Here is a 21,968-nt window from a genome sequence, read left to right as displayed (position 1 = left end):
CTTTGTCTAGTAATCCTTCTTTCCTTTGCATTCTTCATCATCATATTGTTATATCTCCACCTAAACTGTTTTACCTCTCCTTCCATTCTGAACGTGCAATTATTGTTTTTATTTCCATACTCTTTAAAATATTCAAATTTTAGTTAGTATATAATCAATATATGTAAATTTTAATGTCTGTTGGAGAAATGGGATGGCTGTTGAGGCATATTCAATTCTTTAGACATATTTGTGATATTCAATTTCTTTAACCACTCATCATCCCTTAGATCCATATTATAATCACCAATTATTAGGGTTTCTCCTTTAAATTAATCCTGGACTTGCCTAAACTGCTTTTCTAAAAATCTCTTCTGCCTTCTGTTGGGAGCATGCAAACTCATTAATGTTATCTGAAATCCATTGATTCTGGCTTTAACTAACATCCATCTCCCATTCTTATCTGTTAAATAACTCCTCTTTTACCAAAATTGCCACTCCATTCTTTTTACATTAATTCTGGCTTCCCCAATAATTTTCTAGCCCTGAACCCTTATCAGAGCTTTATTATCAACTGCTTTTTTGTGGGTTTCCTGAAGACATACGATATCCATCCTTTCCTTCTTCATAAATATGGCAAGCTTATATCTCTTGGAGTCAGAATTTAAACCATTAATATTTACAGAGGCAATTTTCATCTTAATTCCTGCCATTTAATAGCATTGTTTACCCTTTTCCAAAACCCTGCTGCCTTCATATTCAAAGTTACCCCTGCCCCCCCTCTTCTCCAAGCGTTCAAAAGGAGAATTCCTCCCCCCCCCCCCAATATCTTGAAGAATTTCATCGGCTCTCCACACACACCATATCTCCAAACAGTATATTTTCCCTTCTTGTTTTAGTACCAGCACAAAAATAATTTTCAGTCATTTTTATTTACAAAAACCTACCAACATTTCATAGCTATTCTTCCTTATCTCAAATGTTTTCCTCCACTCCAGACCTTCTGGGCTTCAGGCCAATAGCTCGATTGAGTAGCCAAAATAACAGCTAGTGCTATCATATCAATGTTATTAGTATGTTACTAGACTCCCAAAGCAGTATTAAGTATTTAGTCTTTTGTAATAAAGTAATTTAAGACTGTTAGTATTCAAATTGAGATATTAATAATAGACAATTAAAAGTTATTTAACTAGGTAAAAGCCTTTGTCCAGCTGATTCACGTCTTCTTGCGAAACCTTTTTGCTGTTCTTCTGGGACCCTGGGATTCATTTTCTCCCATTTGGGAGCCTCCTTCTCCTTCTGAAGAATCCTGTTGCTCCTGAGATTCTTGTGCTGGAAGGGGAACCCCCACTTTCGACAGAAGCTTCTTTGCTTGCTCAAACACTCTGTGAGTTCGCTCAAACCAAACTGGCACAGCATTAATTTTTAGTGATTTCATCCATCCAATCAATTCTGGTATCATATCCTTCTCATTATCCAGCTTTGGCAACCCCACCAAGTGCAGGTTTATTCTACATTGTCTGTCAGCTCCCGTATATACTCATGTATAAGTCAACCTGAATAGAAGTCAAGGCACCTAATTTTACCACAAAAAACTGGGAAACTTATTGACTAGAGTATAAGTCGAGAGTGGGAAATGCAGCAGCTACTGGTAAATTTCAAAAATAAAAATAGATAGGGTTGGGCGCTATTTGGGGGTCTCTGCTACCGACCTCTCCATCCTGCAGCTTGTCCAGCTCACCCAGGTCGACTGGCTGTCACCCGCCGAGAGCCAGGGGCTGGCCACTGCCAAGAAGAAGGCAGAGGAAGCGGCTGAAAGAGAGAAGGCAGAGAAGAAGGCAGGAGAGCAAAGCAGAGGAGGCGGCTGAGAAAGCAGATGAAAGGGGGAAGGCAGAGAAGGCGGCAGAGCAGAGCAAAACAGAGAAGGAGGCTGAGAAAGCGGATGAAAGGGGGGAGGCAGAGAAGAAGGCAGGAGAGAACAAAGACGGGAGAGGGGGAACACTACACAAGAATTAAGTGGGACCCTCACTCACATATAAGTCGAGGGGGGGCTTTTTCAGCACAAAAATGTGCTGAAAAAGTAGGCTTATACGTGAGTATATAATTCAGCCACACCTCCTTTCAACACTTGTTCTCTCAGAAGTCACAGAAAGTTGTTCCTTAATGACCTTTATTTCTTCACCCAGCACCTTTAAATTCTCCTGGACAGTTTTAAAAAAATCATTAAGTGATTCCTTTATTTGTGACATAAAGTCTAATAAGTCCTGTTTTGTTGCTGGGACTTCCTCAGGAGGCATGGCCACTCCTTTAGTTTTGAAACTGCCTTTTTAATGAGTTTTAAAATCACTCACCAGCTTGTTTTTGGCTTCAGCAGCTGCCCAGAGTTTTGCCTTATGTTGTTTTATAAAAAATTCCACTTCAGTCCGGCTAAGTTTTTATTACCTGCTGGTTTTCACTGATTATTTGCCGGGAGATCACGGACTGCAACTTAATCAAAGTCGTACATGCATGGGAGCCAGCCGCTTATACTTGTTACAAGTTAAGAGATGTCATATAGTAGGTCAAGACAGTCACTTGACTAAAATACAGTTATTGTTACCAACGGTGTGTTGTGTGTTCCCCTCTCCTACTTGTGATCATTAGTACTATCTACTGCAGTTGCTCTAGAGAACTTGCTCATTTAAAGCAAAATAAAAAAACACCACCTACACACTCAAGAGAAAAGGTAGAGATTTCTGGGGTAAGCTAGGCAGGAAGGAGCCAGTGCTTTCTATTCTCCTACAACCTTCCACTTGTGCTGGGTCTATCTATCTGGTAGGCAGTCCATACAAATGATGGTCCAAATACGATAGTCCATATCTCGAGGAACACAATCTGCAGGAGAAACAGAAATTGAAAAAGTAAACAGAGTGCTGAAGTGGACTATTTTCTAACTACAATGGTGACATTTTTGTAGCATATTAGGATCTAAAAAGGAAAGTTAGTTATGCACAGTAACATAAATATCTATTTCCATGAAGAGGAATCCTGGACCTTATAGCATTTATTCCATATCCTTCCTATTAACTACTACAGCAATGTCAAAAACAATTCAAATAATTTGAAACACAAAGATGCTGGTACACTCTCCATGCCCAGGCTGTATTCCATGTGCCTAGTTACCATTTACTGCTTTTCTCCTCAATTACCATGAAGACAGTTTCTAACCCTATCGTATATTAACTGGTCCAACATCTACACTGACATGTTGTTTACAGTACAGACATGAGCAAGTATCAAGAAGAGATCCTGCTGGCACTCTTCAAGGCCAGTCAAATTTCAAGCTGATTCAAGAGTCCATATACAAAATGGAGTCATGTCAATTGAATCAAACTTCTTCCTACAATGTTTGCATTCAATATGTAACTGACCAACCCGTAATCTTGCTGTTAATTCAGGATTAAGTATTTTAGAATGTCTAGAAGATAACTGTATTAAAATTTCAAAGACAGCTACAACAATTTAAACTATCAAATTACTCTAAAATGTTTTCACTTTTCATCTTCCATTATACACTTCTAAAAAAGGATATCACAGCTATGTTCCACAGGTCATATTTTTCTAGATATTTTTCTGCATTTCAGGTATTTCATTTTCAGCAAAATTTATCAAGCTGCTGCCAAAAGTTATATATATACACAACAGGCAGTCTAATCATACATATATTTCTTGTATGTACACCTATAGAAAAAATAAGGAGCACATTTTAAATGCTATTTTATCACACAGCCATTTTGAAACCCTTGGCTGGTCATTCCAAGTATATTTTCAAACCTAAGTGAGCTATTGTTAATAGAGAAGTAAAAAAAACTAACTTGCATTTTAAATAAAGGTATGGCTTGTCAAGAGCTGATGAAACACCTGAATGTTTACCTTTTTAAAGTGCTGTAACAGTCACTGAAAGGGTAAATTATTGATTTATTACTATTAGGAATGACAAATCACAGCCAAAGTTTCCTTCCTCACACTCAACTCCTTGCACCTAAAAACATGCTACAGTATCTTTTAACTTTATAAACCACTTTCTGATACTAGGATACGTAATCCCAGTACTACTAAATCTGATTTTTTGGATGATTTATGTTGTCTTATTTGAATGGTTTTCTATATCCTATTATATCCTGGTTTAGGCACACAATAGAGTAAGTTAAATAAATGAAACTGTAAGAACATCACATTTTGATGCCCTAAATTATACTTTGGAGACTGCACGCTGTTAGCAAGAATCTTTTCAAAGTTCAAACAGCTTGAAGATGAACAGGTGACACCAGCTCTCTCTCTCTCATATTTCAAAAGGCTCAAGCAGCCTCTATTCTGCAGACAGGCAACCAGGGAATCAATATCTCTGCCTTCAAACCAAGCAGACTATTCAATGGAAAATCTGAAATATCAAGAAAACATCCAAGATGTCAGTGGTCAACTCTCTCGTTGTACATTCAAATCTAAAAACTAGTTTAAAAGCATGCTGTTTTCCCCTCAAAAAATTTGTTCAACTATGAATACAGTATTGCACTATCCAAAAAAGCTATCTAACGTTTTCCATCTAACAGTTTTCCACAACTACACAGCGAGGGGAGAGAGACAAAAGAGAGGTTGTAAATACTTGAAGTACGATGTAAAGCAAACAAAAAGAAAAACAGAAATTGCAACTGAACTCTTCAAACACGAGTATTTGAGTAAGGAAAGAAGTGTGATCCTGTTTACATTTTCTGGCGAGGAAAGAAGCCAATCCGCCCTCCCCCAACTGCGTTTACTCTCATGTACGCAGTCAATGGATTGTAATCTTAATCCCACAACATGCAACCGTTTCAGAACATCGGATTAAAATGAACTCCTTTCTCACCCCCACCCCAGGTTTAGACCATACGGCTAGCACGAGGAATGAAATCACCCACCCCGCCCATTACACACACACACCCCTTAAACACTGGCTGGGGAAAAGAACGAGAAGTTTCTCTCGCAGTTTTATGCAGATAAGGGCAAAGGGACGAAGAACACTGCAAAGGAGGAAGAAAAACCAGGAGGGGGGGAAGCACCGGCGAAGGCCTGCGAAAGACTCCCCTGTACAGCAACGACAAACCAATACGGGGGAAGAGGGAGGGGGGGAACAGCATATCAATTCCGACCGCACGGAAAAGGGACTCCCCGGCGAACCACCACCTCCTTTTCCTGAGCCACTTTGGGAGGCGGCCAAGCCACACATACAAGAATGCCCAAGAATGCAGCGCGGTCACATGACCTCCGGCGGACGTGCGGCTCCCTTCCTTCTCCAGGGAGCCCTCGCGCCATCTTGAACTGACGCAGTTAACAGAGAACAAGAATAAGGTCGCCGAGTCTTCCTCCGTACCCTCGCCTCTTCCCGAAGCAGAGAACCAAGCTGCCTCGAGCCCCCGTCTTTTCTGTCTCTCTCTCTTTCTGACCGTCTCTTCCAAGCTGGTCTTCTGCCACACAGACGATCACCCAGCGACTGCTATCATGGCGACCGTTTCCTCCCTTTGCACCAGCAACCCCGACAGATTCCCTTCCCCCTCTCCCACTCCTGTCAGCAGCCTCCTCCCTCCGCCAACAGCCGCGTCTACCCCTACTGCAAGATGATGTCAGCGCCAGCCAATCAGGACGCGCCGCTGGGGCTCACCCGGAGTGCTGATTGGGGCCAACTCGCTGCGTTTACTCCCCCCTCCCTCCCTGCGCCTCCTCGTTCCAGTGTGTTCGCCGCGGTTTGCTGCGGAGAAAACGGTCGGAAGGGAGGAGGGAGAGAGCAGGAAGGGTGGGGGGAGGGAGAACCGACACGACAATCACCAACCGCACCAAGACGGCAGTCGCCATTTCGTTACTCCCACAGGCAGAACCCCAGGCGGGCAGGCCAACCAACCGCCCTAAAAACGGAAAAAACAAGGCACGCGCGCGCACATACACACCTACAGAGGAAAAAGACAGTGAAAGAGGAAGAAAAATAATAGCACATCCACACGTTTCACCATGGTCACAAAACATTTAATCGCCCTCCCTTTCTCACCCCTTAGTGCCCCCTTTACAGCCGCTTCGTCTAGGTTCCAGTCAGGCACAGCGAGCCTCTTTTTCACCTCAGCCTCCTTCCTTCCTTCAGGCTTTGTGTCTCAGCCGAGACTCGTTGTGACGGGAAGGGGGGGGGGGAAGAGAAGGAGGGTGTGGGGGGGAGGGCAGGTATTCTTAAGGCTTGGCCACGCTGGCGCTTGAATCTCCTTGCTCCGCCACTCAACTGCCTCGGCTCCATCAAGGCAGGCTGAGAGCTGCCAGCCCGGCTTTTATCCGATGCCCCGAGTCTGCGCACTGGAAGAGGCTCGCTGAGCCCCTGGTGGGCGTCGTTTGAAACCCCAGCCCGCCTCCCCGCCCTTCAAGTCCGTCACTCGGCCGGCCTGTAAGCGCTACTACCCAAAGAGCGAGGCTGGTGGGGCAAGGAGAAGCCAGAGGAGTCTTCGGGGTGGGTGGAGAAGGGAGGGGGGGTCGGTGGAGAAGCGAGGCGTTTCACAAAACGAGCCGAGCTGGTTGCGCTCCGGCCTGCCTTTTTGCGAGAAGCCAAACGTCACGCGTTTGAACGATTCGCATAGTTGCGCTTTGCATTCTGGAACCAGCACACTCACCATACACACACAGCTGTTCCAAAAACGGAAGGAGATAAAAAGTTGGTAGTCGTTTACATAGGGGAAAAAAATCTCAGCAATGGCTGACTGGAAAAAGAAGGCTTCCCCTCAGCTCCATTCAAGTGGCACATCCAGCTGTCCGATCCAGGCCTCTCGGAAGCGAGAAACTGTAATCCTGAACCCAAGCGACTCACGAGGAAGTCCTACGGAAGTCACTGGACGTACAATTAACTTTTAGCTCGTTGAAATTAAATCATGCAGTAGTTTGCTTGGTGGGAGGGGAGTTGGGCATAAACAGATTTAACGTTGCAGAACAGTTTTTTTAAATGCCACAAACGTTCGCCGCCTTGTGCCACGTGGCTTCTTAAAGAAAAGTACCGGCGAACGCTTCCTGGTTTCAGACGGTTTTGTGGATGTGGCTCGTAGTGGCAAACACCCACATGTAGAGGCGATTTCAAAGGGATGTTCCTCCGTAACAGCAAAATAAAACAGGAGACTGGTGGCAACCTTAGTGACCGTAATGCTCATGTTTATTGCAGCGTGAGCTTGCGCGTGGCACGGTTCGCGTGCTGGAGGCAGCTTTTCCTCAGAGCCCGACGACCGACCGAGCCGTCCACTCCTCCTGTCAGTCATCCTGTTTGCTCGTCGGGCGCTGCCCTTGTCCCACCCCCGCCGTCTGGGAGCTGAAAACAGACCTGCAGGCTCACCCTCAACGCCAACCCAAACAACTCCCCCACCCCCGTCCGACTCCCAGCTCCTCCTCCTCGTAGTTTTAGAGTGCAACGCCTGGTGTCTTCCACTCCATTTCGCTTTCCACTCCTTGTTCCTCTCGCTTTCGTCCAGTTTTACGTCCCCACCCCCAATCCGCCGTCCCTTTCGCCTCAGTTTCTCTCGCTTCCCCACCCCCACCCCCCCACCCCAAAAAAAATGGACCCGAAGGAGGACTTTGCTTTCACGGACGCGCCGGCGGCGGTGCAGCCCAAAAGCAAAATGGCGGCTGTTTAACTTCGCCCTGGTAACCCTGCCCCTGCCAGGCGGCGCGGGTGAACCCCGTGCAGCGGGAGGAAGGGAGGGGGAGAAAGCGACGCCATTTTCCCCGAGACGGACAGCGAGAGGCAGTGACATAGGAGGGAGCGTAGGCGGCTGCGAGGAGGGAGACACGGGAGCAGCGGCGGCAGCAGTTGGGGAGGGCGGGAGGGATTGGGGGGTTGTGCAGCGAGGTTCCCGAGGCGAAAACCGACCTGGTGTCCGCAGGGCTGTGTGCAGACGAGCAACCTTGGAGGGGTCTCCGCTGTTGACCCGCCTCCCCCCTTTCCCACAGGCTGCTGAGACGAGGCTGTGTCCTGCTCCAGGCGAGGGACATCTGCAGTGGGGGTCGTGGCATTGTTTTGGTCGGGCTAAGAGAGCGGCTCGGTTCAGGGGGTGCTGCTGCTGCCTGGCCTGTGATCATTACAGGTGAGTCCGGCACTGTTTCTGGTGATGGGTGTAACGTCCTGGGAGAAGTGCCTCGAAGGGGTAGGGAGGGACACCGACCCCACACCCCCCAAAAGGAAAGGTGGAAAAAGCATCTAATTTCTTCTGTCGTGTGTGTATATACAGCCACACTTATATGTGTGTGTATGGTGATCCTCCTACCCTTCAATTGCGAAGGTCCTCTTACTCTGGATTTCTGTTTCATCTCTTTGGGGGGTGGGGCGGGGGTTGACTTAAAAAAAGAAAGGGGGGCCACTGGATTTTGTGAATATGGTGCGTTATTGTAACTGGAGCGTTTATGGTTTTTTCCCCTGCAGTTATGGTAGCCTGCTTTAAGTTAAAGAAATAGAAATAGCCGAACAGGTTATTAACGTGATAAAACAATATGTGTATATCATGGGGGAGGGGGACTGAAAATTATATAGGAGTTCATAGGGGGATTTATTATTATTGAGCGTTGAGGTTGACGGAGACGGCTTCCTCGCATTCTGTGTTCTGTTTTGTGATACGAATATGGCTCTTTGTGGGCCTAATTTTCCCTTCCACACATCCCCCCCCATTTCATTTACCTTCCATCTTCTACAGACTCAGCGTTGTGCCATAAGACAGACAAACGGTGAACACTTCCAAAGTCTTTCTGTGGCAATTTAAAGGGGCGTGGGTGGGTCGGGGCGGGGGGGGGGGAGGTAGGTAGCAAGGAAGGATGATCCCGGGTCTGCATCTATAAAAAGGGTAGTAGCCGACTATCTTTTATAACCAGTTCGGTGTTCATAGTTCCTCTCTCTCTCTCTTCTCTCTCTCTCTCTCTCTCACACACACACACAGACACACACACACACCCCGCCTTCTTCCGATCCCTGTTTGCTTTGCTTGAGCGACAGGCATAAAACCTCCTTTCTTGAAAGGAGCTGGTGGAATAGACCCTATTGCTGCAGACATGGGGAGAAGGAACAAACGGTCCACTGTGTAGTACTAAACAGGGTAGAAGAAACACAATATAATCCAACTGGAAATTCCCCTGCTCCTCTGCAGTAAGTGATCAAGGAATTTGCCGAGAGGGTCCCAGTCAATACAGATCACAAATGTGTGTGTATATATATATATGTGTGTGTGTCTGTGTATATAATAATTTAAAAGTACTGAACCTTAGTAGGTGTCCTTCTGATTTTTGTGTGGCTTTTGCCTCAGTTTTATTTAGATTACCTTTAAAGGGATTACTCACAAAAGGTACCTTTTCTGTTAAAGGCCGTAACCAAGAGAAATTTAGAATCTCTACATACATAGCTGACCTGAAAAAGGGGTTTGATTGCACACATTATACTTTTAAAGTTACTTTTGGTAAAAGTGGACTAAAAACTGTAATTTCCCTCTTTTGTCCTTTAGAGATTCTAAAAATGGCGGCCCCAGGCTGATGTTGTGGTAATCTAATCAGCTCGGGTCTTCCACACCCCATGCAGTGCATTTGTCTGCAGCACATTATAGTCTTAATATGCTTAAATGAAAAAGGCTGTCGTCTTTAAACCGGCAACAAAACATTGTCTCTTCCTTGGTACGATTAAAATGCTGTGTTCCAACTGATTAATTTTATTGGTTATTTGAAAGGTAAATCAACCACACCACTCTTCCTGGAGGAGGGGGAAGAGAAGGGACTTCTGTAGTAGCTTTGTTTTTTGTGTATATGTGTTTGAAGTGAGTTCATATGCATACCATATTAATCTTTTCACTTTTATTTTTTTATGGTGGGTAAGTTCCTGCCTTTTAACCTACATTTATGCTATAATAATGCCCAGTACAGTTGTAAAACAATATCAAAATTAAGTGATATTAAAACTCACCTACTTGATATTTCACTTGAGATTGTTATAGCTGTCAAATAATATAATTTTTTCTCTATTAATAGTCTTTTACTATGGGCCAAGTGTTTTGGAGGGTATCTACTTCCCCACACACCTTTAACTCAAGGAACAAACTTTTTTTTCCTTTTGGTTTGGTTTAGCTTACTTTTCTGCAGGATTTTCCCCCCTTTAGTATGAAATAATAATTCTGTGTAAAACTTAATCATACTTTTAAATAGTGCTCATTTCCTGAGGTTTTTTTAAAAGTCAGAATTAGCATATTGTATGCCACAAAATAAAAAATATGCATTCCTAATATGTTGAATACTGTTGTTAGCAACATTTTTATTAAAGTATGTGAAAGCTCAGTTCCTTGCATTTCTGTTATTTTGTAATTCTAACTTCTCTAGTACTTTGATTTCCAAGTTTTAGCTTCAGTATACCCTTGGAACTTTGGTTTTTACAAATCCAAAGAATAATATTGTTCTTACAGCATTCCTCCCTTTCCTGCTGAAATACTGGCAGATTGCATATGTTAACTTTTTCTATCTTGCATAATTAATAGCCTGTTTCTTAAGCAGGAAGAAGAAAGTATGCATTGCAGAGTTGTTCCTGCATGCTTTCACTGTGTTGTGAGATACAGTATATGATGACTTGGGCATTGATATTAGATCGATTGTCAAGGAATTAAAATCTCTCTCACAGTTCTCATTTTAGCAGAATATTTTAAAATCTAGTTGGATTTTTGAAAGTTGCTATACTCTTGTAAATTTGGAACAGCAATGTGATTTGTGATAAACTTCTGGAGTTTTGTAGAGGGTTTTTTTAAGATAATAATTAGGAATACACTTTTGTGATGATTGAGTTTATGTGATATGTTTAAAAATATGATTAACTATACTACACTTACTTTTGCTGACAACATTTGAATTAACCCATCTGGGGTTCCATGGGAACTGCATTAATATTGACATCCTGGAATGTCTATTTGTGCTTCATTGCACACTGAAATCGGTGGTTTCTGAATTATTTACTGAATGAAACCATCAGCAGGATTGTTTATTCAGAACACATCGTCAATCTAACCTCTTTAGACAGAATTAAAGCCACCTTAAAGTCTTTGTTCTCCATTGTCTCTAACACCCTTTGCTGTCAACATCCTAGAGTAATGCATTGTGCTCTCCAGTTTGGGGATTACTGGTCTAGTGGCCTGGTTCCATGCAACTTCACTTGGAGTGGGTTCCACTGTATTCATTGGACTTTACTGCCACATTTAATTTTAGCCTAATTGATTGATTTTATAAAGGTTCATCCCTTGTAAATAAAAATAAATGTCAGTAAGTTCAAATTATGGCATTTATTTGAGTCACTATTTTTGCAAAACATAAACATTACAGATTTCCTTCAAGTTAAAGAAGACCCAGCAGTCTGTCATGTGTAACAATATGCATGAAAGCCTAGAATCAGTGTATGAAAGAAATAACTATTTGACTACGTGAGATATTAGTCTGAAATTAGTGTTGGTCACTTTGAAACATCTTAAATGCAGTGAACCATGCTGTGCATTGTAACATATTAGGGCTGCAATGCTAGGCTTGAGTAAACTGTTTTATGGCATTTGTCATTATTTCTATATCTGAAAATAATATTTCTCCTTTGTTTTTGTCTATGTAACATTTTTGTTTCTCTTTTCAACCTTGAAAATGAAGAAATGGAAAAGAATGGCATACATCTCAGAAAATAAACCTTATTTCTTGTTCAGAAATGATATTCTCTTTTTTTGTATTTTTAATATGGCAAAAAGGTGCAACAATCTTTTGTTTGAATATGACTAGAGAAAAAGTTTGAAACTTTAGCCATGTGAGAAAGGCTTTCATCAATCCAGAAGCATTAGTTTAATTTTGAAATGTCCTTTCAGAATCAAAGTGACATTTAATACATGCTGAAATATACAGCACCAAAAGATGCTGCAAACTGAATTAACTCCAAATTAACTAAATTTCCTCTACAAGGCATCCAAAGTGGAAGTGAGGGAGAGTAACTCTACCATATTACACAAATTATTGGTTGCGAACTAACTGAAATCATAATTAAGAAGTCCATTACATGCATGCATGCCATTGGTTCTTTTGCGAGGAAGACAGTCCACAAAGATTTTCACTGTAATTTATAATTCAGTTGATCCATTATAAATTATATTATTGCTATTGGGGATATATAATTACCCTTTGAACTATTGTTTCCTGTCTGTAGTCCAAAATACTTGATTTTAAGTAATCTGTGATGCAGGTTCTTTGCTAGGTTGTTACATGTTCAGTATTATGAACATCTAATTTATTATATACTTACTGTAACTGACTTTTCAAGGTTTTGTTATATAACTATATACATGGGCTGATCTCTTTAACATTAACCAAACTGTGAATTGACAGAATTATTTGTGAAAACTTCTCAATTTGATATATTGTGTTGAAGGAATGTAATGCTGTTCAACTTGTACTGAAGGTAGGAAGAGATGGTTTTTTTCTTTTCTATAATTAACTGGTGAACTATCCTTTTCATTTGGTAGGTAGACTCAAGGAGGTTATTTGCCACAAAAATATATATTTGGACATTGTTCGTTCTCTTCTGATCATAATATACAAAAGAAAAAAAGGCAGCTTCTTGATCTGCAAATTTTTATCAGCCTACAGCTATAAGGGACCTGGCCAGAACTTGAGACAGTTTCATGTATGTTTGCCTAAATGGCAAGCTATGTACCTGTTTGCTTTAACGCTCTTGAAGAAATGCTTCTTCTGAATGAACGCTCTCATTGGCCTTGACATGGGTCTACAGGAGTACAGCTTTTGGAACATAAACAAATCTGATCGGCTGCCCTTACTCTCACTGCTGCTCAGTAATTCACAGAGAGGAGAAAAAAGGTTCTCAGTATTTTATCTCCTAGGTATATTCTCCCTAAATAGAATACCCAAGAATGGCCAGTACTACAGTGTTGAAGTGCAGATCTTCCTTTCAGTTGGTGATTTATGTCAGATTTTAAAAGAAAGGCCACACCCTTCCTTAGAGTGGCATAGGCCGTTTCCGCAAAAACGCTGTCTCCAGGCTGCCATTCGCACAGGGGGCGCAGCTGCATCGCAGCCGCGCCGCCCGACCGCCGCGAAGCCGGCGTTTCCCCAGAGCGCTCGGAAGCGCTCTTGTTGGGGAAACGCCACCTCGAAGCCGCTGCCGAGCAAACGGCAGCGGCTTCGAGACGCCTCCCCCACCCGGCACTTACCTTGTCCCCGGGCCTCCGGCGCGTCGCCGAGGCCTGGGGACACGACCCACTGCCCTGCGCCGCTGGCCAGGGGGGCGCGGCGCCGGCTGCCCGGCTCTTTCCAGGACCGGAAAGAGCCGGGCCGCCGGGCAGCCGACATGGCCGTTTCCGCATTCGTGCGGAAACGGCCCTAGACCCAGACAAATCACATTTGGTGGTGGTGGTGGGGGGGGGACCCAGATTTTGCAGTTTTGCATGATTCTGGAGAAAATAAAATTGGATATACCTTTTCTCTCCAAGGCAGGAGGCTTGAATAAATGTGCAGCTACAACTCTGTTGTGATACTATGAGTGTTCATGCCAGGAGTTTGAAAATTAAAGTTTGACTCATAGAGGTGGAAGATTATGGAAGTGAGGGTAGTGGGGTATGGAAATATTTGGACTTAGTTTCAGTAGAGGGTGAGGACATTAGGATTGGTGTGGCCGGGTTGGGAGGGGAGGCTTGCATGATAGGAACAAAAGAGGGAGAGATGTTCCAGTGGAAGCAAGGCCCAGATGTTGTAGACCTTTTGTCCTTGAGGATTTACTTTTCATAGTAAAAGGAATCATTGGGCTTAGGAATCATTGGGCTTTTTTTTTTGTTCCTGCATGTCAAATTTTTTTAGTAATTTCTGGGGTTTAGTGAATTCACAAGAGATAGGGATACTGTAACAAATTATGCTTTTCATGCATTTAATGTAAATTTATTGTTTCAGAATGAAAATTGTAATTGTGGTGGGCTCTCAGTCTCTGCTGCTTTGAAAACTGATAGGTTTATTTCTAAAAGCTTTTAAAGATTTGACAACTCTTACTCCTTTGAATACTTTTAATCGTGTTGAAGAAGTACAGCAAAGCTTTAGATACTGTTAGTAGTTGATGAGGGTATTGATCTTTTTGTTGTTGTAATAACGAAATAGTAATAACGAAAGAGAATAGTATACGAAATAGTAATAACGAAGGAGAAATAACGAAATTGTAATAACGAAAGAGAATATTTATGTGGATTGCCTAAAATGTATCTTGAACTCTTTAACTGGCTGAAGTACAGTCCTACGGAGAGTTACTTTAGTCTACTCCATTCATTTTAATGGACTTAGACTGGAGTAACTCTGCATAGAATTGCACTGTAAGTCAGTAACCTGAAGATTTGGAACCGAGATAGACATTTATAATTGGGTTTGACAGATTCTACTTCATAGTACCAGTTTTACAGTCCATTTTATTATAAAAATGTTGGGTTGTATTCCTGTTTCTTCCCCATTCCACCTAGACATTAATTTCTTAAAGGAGAAAGGAAAGGGGAGAAAGGCAGTTCAGAGCAGGTCATCAATGCAGCAGTGTTGGCCCCAATCTTGTTATCTTGTGGGAGGGGATTTGAGTGGTTTTGCTGGCAGCTAGGTAGAATTGGGGGAAATCACCTGAAAGGTGCTAACAGATGAACTATAACAAAGTGATCTGCTTACCCACATAGTAGAATTCTCTATCATCAAATCTTCCAGAAAAAGGTGGGCTATAAATGTAATGTAATAAATAAATAATGTAAATAAATAAATGTATCATCTATACTGCTAGAGTCCCAGGGGTAGGGAACCTGCGGCTCTCCAGATGTTCAGGAACTACAATTCCCATCAGCCTCTGTCAGCATAGCCAATTGGCCATGCTGGTAGGGGCTGATGGGAATTGTAGTTCCTGAACATCTGGAGAGCCGCAGGTTCCCTACCCCTGTGCTAGACTGTGTAATTTGTTTTGGCAAATATCTTTATGTATGGTGAAAACGGGAATCTTTATGAAGTGGTAAGCCTTCACCTTTTCACAGAGCTGTATTAATTATCCACATTCATTAATGATGTTCCTTCATGTTGTAGAGAAGTGGTTCCCAATCTTTTTTCACCATGTACCCCTTGGTAACCCAGTTCCTGAAAATTCTACACCCATATCAGCAAACCCCATTATGGTTTTTTATGGTACCCCCAAATGCTATGGCATGTACCCCTGGGGGTACATGTCTCTCAGGTTGGGAACCATTGTTGTAAAGTGTCATGGCTGGCGTCTTCTTCAGAATAACTGTTTGTTTTCTCTGCTTTTTCTCCATAACTTTCAGATTCACACTGTGAAGTGTTTATATATTTTGAAAGATTTAAGTGGCATGTTTTGAGAGGTATTTATTCAAAAATTTACTTATGGCTTGATGTGTTTTAGTTTTTTTAAAAAAAATAGAGAAACTATACCTATATATCTTTGATGTTACGTTTTTGTGATTGAATTAGGTGGTGTTTGTGTGTGCGTGCCCAATTAATTTTTATCGTACTGTATGAATTTTTGAGGAGTTTTTCTTATGGTTTTAGTTTTGATTTTGCATATACTGTTTTTAAAAGTCCGTATGTAGCAGGGTGCATTTCTTTGTTGAGATATTTGTATTTTGCCTGCATGCCTGCCTTATCCATAGGTAGAGAAACTTCAATAAAATATTTCAAAACAGGGTCTCTTTTACAGCCAGCTACTACTATAGATTTTCTCTTCCAGGGAGGCAGTAATATGATAAATCTCAGACTATACACACAAAGATATAAAGACTTGTGCAGCATTCTGTTCAGAAGGTTTCACTTTCATTTTTACTGCTTGCCTCTCACTCCTCACACTTAGCTCCTTGTGCAGGTCTGTTCCACTCCAAACAATCTTTTATTCATTGAACTTCTTGAAACTTTAGCACTTAAGAGGTAGGTTTTGTGGACATAGATTTGCAAAGGAGAAATGGGATTAAGGTCTTCTGAACTCTGAATGCTTATAACATTTTTACTGTGAAGAAGAGGCATGTTATTTCTGGACACACAAAGTCAAAATAAACTTACAGAAACCTCTGGGAGTGTATGACATTGTGAATAGATTAATGAATTCATTTACCCAAAAATGTAAACATTGTGTACAGTCTCATGCTACATAATTAAAAACTAATCCTTATTGTATGATAGATAACCTTTTGACTATAATAGGAAAGTATTCAAACTAGATTTTTCCTCAAAAAGCATTACTTTTTAAAAAATCTGCTTTAAATGTAAAAAATCTTTATATATATTCAAAAATCACTTTTATCCACCCAGATATGTAGGCAACTCATGCAGGCCATCTAAATTATGGTCAGTAGGGGCTTGTTTTAACCTCTCATCTATACTAATAAACAAAGAGCAAGTAGCAATACATTGAGGTCTAATATCTTCATTCCCTAATATCAAACAAGAACTTGGGAAAAGAGATTGCAGTGTAGTGCCAGGCCACATCTATGTTAGCAAAATAAATCCTAGACAATTTTATTTAAGTTCCAAATAATTTGGCTGCATGGCTTGGTTGCCCTGGACTGCAATGGCAGCTTTCAAGCTGCAGGAGCTCCTTGCCTGATCTCATCTGTCCTACAGTGCCACCATGATAATGGCTGGTGGGTGGGTGTTACTGCATCTTGGAGGAGGAAGAGGATTAATTTATATGAGAAGTTGGTAGGTCCCATCTGGTGCATTTAAGCTGCTGTATCTTGCCTGGATCCTTTGTCCAAGCAACTTGCGTTTCATAGGTGCATTCTCTGCAGAATCATCTCCTAGATTCTCTAGTCCTATCTTTTATAGTAGACTTTTCTGTTGAGCAATGAAGAGATGAATGTGTAAAGGGAGGTGTTAAATATAAAGAGTAAAATTGAGAAAGAACAGAGAAAAAATAAAAGCAGGTTGTCTTGTCATAGTTTTCTGTCAGTGGTATGTATTCTATGGACTCCTCAGCTGTAAATTCCTAACAGTAGTATGTCCTTGAGTTATATGCATGTGACCTGTCAAAAACACCAAAGTAATACAGTGGACCCCCTCTCCCTGCAGAGTTCAGGAATCGTTAGGAAAATATCAAAAAAGCAAAAAAATGTGGAATTAATTGCTATCCTCCAGAGCCATCAAAGCATTACAGAACCCCTGCTTAATAACCATATGAATCAGAGAAATGGGACAGTGAAATGGGTATTCTTAATCCAGTTTAATGTTTTTGTGAAGGGAACAGTTGAAAATATGCTATATGGTCTTAAACCATTGTTTTTAATTTATAATTTGTGAACATCAGAAGTGGACTCTAGTAAACGAATAACTAGCAGAGAGCATTTTTCTGTTGCATGCAGCAGTGTAGAGTAAAGGCTACTGTGCGGGTTAGTTTCCCTTCTTTGTACATTTGACAGTCTTATTATTCTAACCCTTCTAGCTTCACTTTTCATTTAATGGTGGTTGCTTTTGAAAAAATATTCACTATCCTCTGGAAGAAAGATGAAACGGTAGGTTTCCAATAAATAAACTCATAAATTAATTAAAAATAAAATAGAAAAAATACGTCCAATTCAAGGATTTTCAGTGAGCAGATCAAATTCAGGTGAACATGGAAAGTCATATAAAAAGCAGTACTCTTTATATGAAGCTGTTGTCTTTTACTGATTGTAATCATAAGTGCATTTATGCTGTGTTGGAGTCAGTAGGATTACCAGCTCTGTATGGGTTTCAGATTTCCTTCTCAGTCAGCACAATTCCTAGATGAAGAGAATGAGACAATTGCAGTAACTGTCAATGGGTCTCATGTACAGCTGTTTTTGCTTCTTGTTTTCAATATTTTCTCTCCTGAAATAGCATCATTTAGGGTCTTGAGCATATGATATAGATTAGTTCTTTTATCGAGGATCCCTGAATTTCCTCGGAACTTTATCATACGTTTTTCAATGAGAAGACAGGTAATGCTGGATGAGTTTTCCTGAAAATCAAGACCATGTCCACCTTTTGTGATGTTAGTCACAGGAAGGTGTAGTACACATTCTGTACTGACTTTCTCAAATTTTTTGTGGGGCGATGGCAAAACCTAATTGATCAGGGTAGTGCTCCAACAAGATTCTGAATGTGTCCTGGAATTCTCTGCACCCTACAATTATTTCTTGGTGGACAGACTGATGTGGTGGTAGAAAATTTTGAAATAGTTGGTAGAAGTGAAAGGGTGAAATAAGTTCATGAATCTAAACTGGTTGATAAGTGGAGAGAGGCAATGACAAATCACCTCTGCACCTCTCTTGCCTGGAGCACCCCATGATAGGGTCCCCATGAGTCAATTGTGATGCAGTGGCACATTCTTCTTCTTGTAAATATTAGATTTATTGTTAGGAGAGGTTGTCATAAATAGGATTCTGAGTAAATCTAATTTTGAAAAATCTTCCACTTTGCATTAATAGTTTTCAGATGAATATTTGCTGAATAAAAGTGAAATGGATTGGGGCAATCTGACATCCGTGTTTAGATCTTTAACAAATTCTATTAAAAGACAGGTAGAAGGTTGGGACAGACTTTGTTTGTTGTTCCAGATAACAGACTTGCATTTATGAAAGCAGAGTAACACACACACACACACACACAAAAATGTTCCTTTCAGGGTTTATGGGTTTTATACCTTTTTAAAATGTTTGTAATTCCACCATTGTCATTAGGAAGCTACACCTGCATTTATAGAAGTTGAGTTGAAGAGTGGTGTTGTGAAGGAAGGAGGCCCACAATTGGGTATGCCCCAGTGATGTAAAGTGACTTGTAATGGTTTGTTGTACCACAAAAGCATCAGAGAGAAACATAGACTTTTTTCTTGATTTTAAGCAGTTTTGAAATGTTTTGCTTTAAATCTTCAAAAACACTTGCAATTTGTGCCTTCATTAAACATGTGGAGCCTGTGAGCTGCATTTCATAAATTCTTTGCCATCAGAACATAAGAAAGAGCCTGCTGGATCAGACCAGAGTCCATCTAGTCCAGTACTCTGCTACTCACAGTGGCCCACCAGATGCCTTGGGGAGCTCACATGCAGGATGTGAAAGCAGTGGCCTGCTGCTGCTGCTGCTTCCGAGCACCTGGTCTTGGCTTCTCTTCTGTGTGTTCCCGTCTTCCATTGGTGTGAACTTGAGTGTAGGGGGTGTGTTGGCCAAGGATGGAGATGAGCAGGACTGATTCATGGGGTAGCTAGAGTCTCTGGATGCTTGAAATAGGCGTTCGGTTTATTTGTATGACACTTAAAACTTAAGAAGTGATTCTTTTAAAACTTGAGAAGTGATTCTTAGTAAGTAGAGACAAATGACAATCCCCTTCCTGAAGACTTTTGGTGATAAGAAAGGGAAGGTGAGGGAAAACAGTGGTTGGTTAGAGCAGAAAAACAGGTTCTTTTCCATTTCTACCTGGGAGTAAATCAGAATGTCAATAGCATTTTCATTAGAACCTAAAGGGAAAAAGTCTAAGAAAAAGAGGACTGTAGCATGGATCATCAGAAGAAACACAAGCACTTACCATGCTTCTCTTCTTCTAGTAGTCCTTGCTGACCCTGGGAAAGTCGATAGGGTTTAATAGCCAGGGATTAATATGTGTGGAAGTTGGGGAGCTGCAGTGGCAGTGTAGCGTCTTATAAATCTACACTGGTCCTTTGAGTGCCAGAATCTAATTTTTGGGAGTAGGAAGGAGGGGAACATGACAAAGATCTGTGTTCCTTCCACTGGTTGTAGGGTCCAACTGTATCAGCATTTCGCTAGAACCCTGTGGCCTGTTTGGAAACACTTTGACCCAAGCCAGAAGCATTCTTTATTTCTTGAATGTGTTAGGTATGTATTTGAGATTGTTAGAGAACATTTTTTCCAGTCAAATAATGCAAAAGTTTACCCATAGCTGTGCTCTTGGAAACAGTTTTCTGATATTGTGGACAAAGTGTTTCCTCGACTCAAATTTTCTGTAGTTTCCCTTCATCCTGGAAACTTACATGGAAGTTCAAACACTGACTTTTAAAAGTTATTAAAATTGGCTGGTCTAAACAAGAAGGGCTCTAATTTTACAAATGTTACCTTGGAACGCTTTAGCTGACTTCCTGCCTTTTCAGGAAACAACAACTAGTTACTGCAAGCTATAGATGTATCTAGAACAGGGGTCTGCAAACTGTGGCTCTCCAGATGTTCGTGGACTACAATTCCCATCAGCCCTGCCACTTGGCCATGCTGGCAGGGGCTGATGGTAATTGTAGTCCATGAACATCTGGAGAGCCATAGTTTGCAGACCCCTGATAGAGAACAAGTCTTAAGACTAATTAGGGTGAATAAATATCCCTCATTAGGAACTGTATCTTTTTCTTAGTCAATTTAATTGGGAATGGTTCATTAAACTGAAATTTCATTATGAAAGTCAATTGGTGTATGAAGGCTGTCATGTTGGTGTTATAATTTGAAAGAATGATAAATACGAACAATGGCAGCCAGCAAAGTAATGGCACCTATAGAGGCGTAGTGACAGAGGCCCCTTCTGCGCATGCAAAATAATGCGTTTTCAAACCACTTTCACAACTGTTTGCAAGTGGATTTTGCCATTCCGCACAGCTTCAAAGAGCACTGAAAGCAGTTTGAAAGTGCATTATTCTGCATGTGCGGAATGAGCCTTAGTGTGGGTTTTCTGTTTGCTGTCATGCAGCATCTTGTAGAGTTGTGTCTACTTCAAGCCAAGATGACCCAAATGGTCTTTGGAGCTCAATTCAGATTATCATTATGCAGTTATATAATGCTTTTTAAGTTTTCAGAGAGCTTCAGTAACATTGTCTTAGTAATCATTACTGTAGCCCTGTAAAAGAAGCTGTTATTACTATTGGTTATGTTGCAGATAAGGGGATTATAGTTCAACCTGTGAAAAGGTATTTCAGTCTAAGCCCATTGGTTTCAATTGGCTTAGACTGGAGTAATTCTGCATAATATAGCACTGATAGTGTCTCTCTCTCTCTCTCTCTCTCTCTCTCTCTCTCTCTCTCTCTCTCTCTCTGTGTGTGTGTGTTTAAAAATTGGTGATCTTTTAGTGAGTTTGTGGCTGAGATTCAGTTTGAACCAGATCCTTCCTGGCTAATAGCTATTATGTTAGCTAGTAGGAAGAAGATGCTTCTGGTAGTGAGTGCGGTGGGCGTGATCATAATCCCTGTAAAACAGGTTGCATTGAGCTAATATAGATTTAGCTGTTAAATAACCCTAACTTAAGGCTAGTAATTTGGAAGTTTTGTTTTCTAGGCTAACTTTTGAAAACATATGGTAAAGGTTTCAAGCATTGGCAGCCAATGTAACTTTTTCAGGGTTTTTTTTCCAGAAATGGGAGTGGTGGCATCTTTATTGGTGCTGTATTAGAACAAATGTGGACATTCAGATTCTCTAAAAACTAAAAGCGAAAACAAGGGCAACTAAAATGACAGAAAAGTGTGCGAGCTCTTCTGCAGTGCTCTTCATGGACTAGATGTATTAAAAAATGCAAGGGGGGTGTTGACTAATGCCCTCCTTCTCAGCTTTTGTTTGTAGTACCCTGCAGTCTTCTTGGGTGGTAGTATGGCATTAGGTAGTATTTCTTCTGGGAAGAAAGTGGTATAATAGTGGCAACTTGCATTGCTAATATATAAATTGATGTTTAAATTGATGTTTAAATATATAAATTGATGCCTCACCCCCACTCCCAGTGAAGCAGATAAAACATATACCCCACCACTCAGTCACTCCATACTGTACCACAGAGACAAACATATCTTACCATGACGTACCTCTGAAGATTCCAGCCATAGTTACCGGTGAAATGTTCGGAGTTAAAACAACCAGACCACAGTCACACAGCTCGGAAAACCCACAACAGCCAATTTATTCTGGCCGTGACATTGTAGTGAACACTAATTGTCGTTGATGCAGTAACT

General features: G+C 41.4%; 1 protein-coding gene and 1 long non-coding RNA gene across 9 annotated transcripts in view; one reads left to right on the top strand and one right to left on the bottom strand.

The window, feature by feature from the left end:
• The window catches only part of LOC125434610, a 37,428-nt gene extending 30,091 nt beyond the window's left edge, over positions 1-7,337 (bottom strand). For 2 of the 7 annotated variants that reach the window (XR_007244812.1, XR_007244810.1), the window contains exons 1-2: positions 6,035-6,570; positions 2,331-2,853 (exon numbers count right to left, since the gene is read on the bottom strand). This is a non-coding gene — a long non-coding RNA (uncharacterized LOC125434610). Of the gene's footprint in view, positions 1-2,330; positions 2,854-6,034 lie in introns of those variants that run through there. The other 5 variants (XR_007244813.1, XR_007244811.1, XR_007244809.1 and 2 more) reach the window with 4 other exon arrangements.
• Positions 7,338-7,627: 290 nt separating this feature from the next.
• KMT2E (lysine methyltransferase 2E (inactive)) overlaps positions 7,628-21,968 on the top strand; it is a 68,050-nt gene continuing 53,709 nt past the window's right edge. Inside the window, exon 1 of one of the 2 annotated variants that reach the window (XM_048499505.1) lies at positions 7,628-8,093. The gene's annotated coding sequence lies outside the window, so the exon portion shown is untranslated. The remainder of the gene's footprint in view (positions 8,094-21,968) is intronic. The other variant, XM_048499506.1, reaches the window with a different exon arrangement.

This window comes from Sphaerodactylus townsendi, linkage group LG06, assembly GCF_021028975.2.
Source record: "Sphaerodactylus townsendi isolate TG3544 linkage group LG06, MPM_Stown_v2.3, whole genome shotgun sequence".
Classification (NCBI taxonomy): Eukaryota; Metazoa; Chordata; class Lepidosauria; order Squamata; family Sphaerodactylidae; genus Sphaerodactylus; species Sphaerodactylus townsendi.
This window is presented reverse-complemented; position numbering and strand designations above follow the sequence as displayed.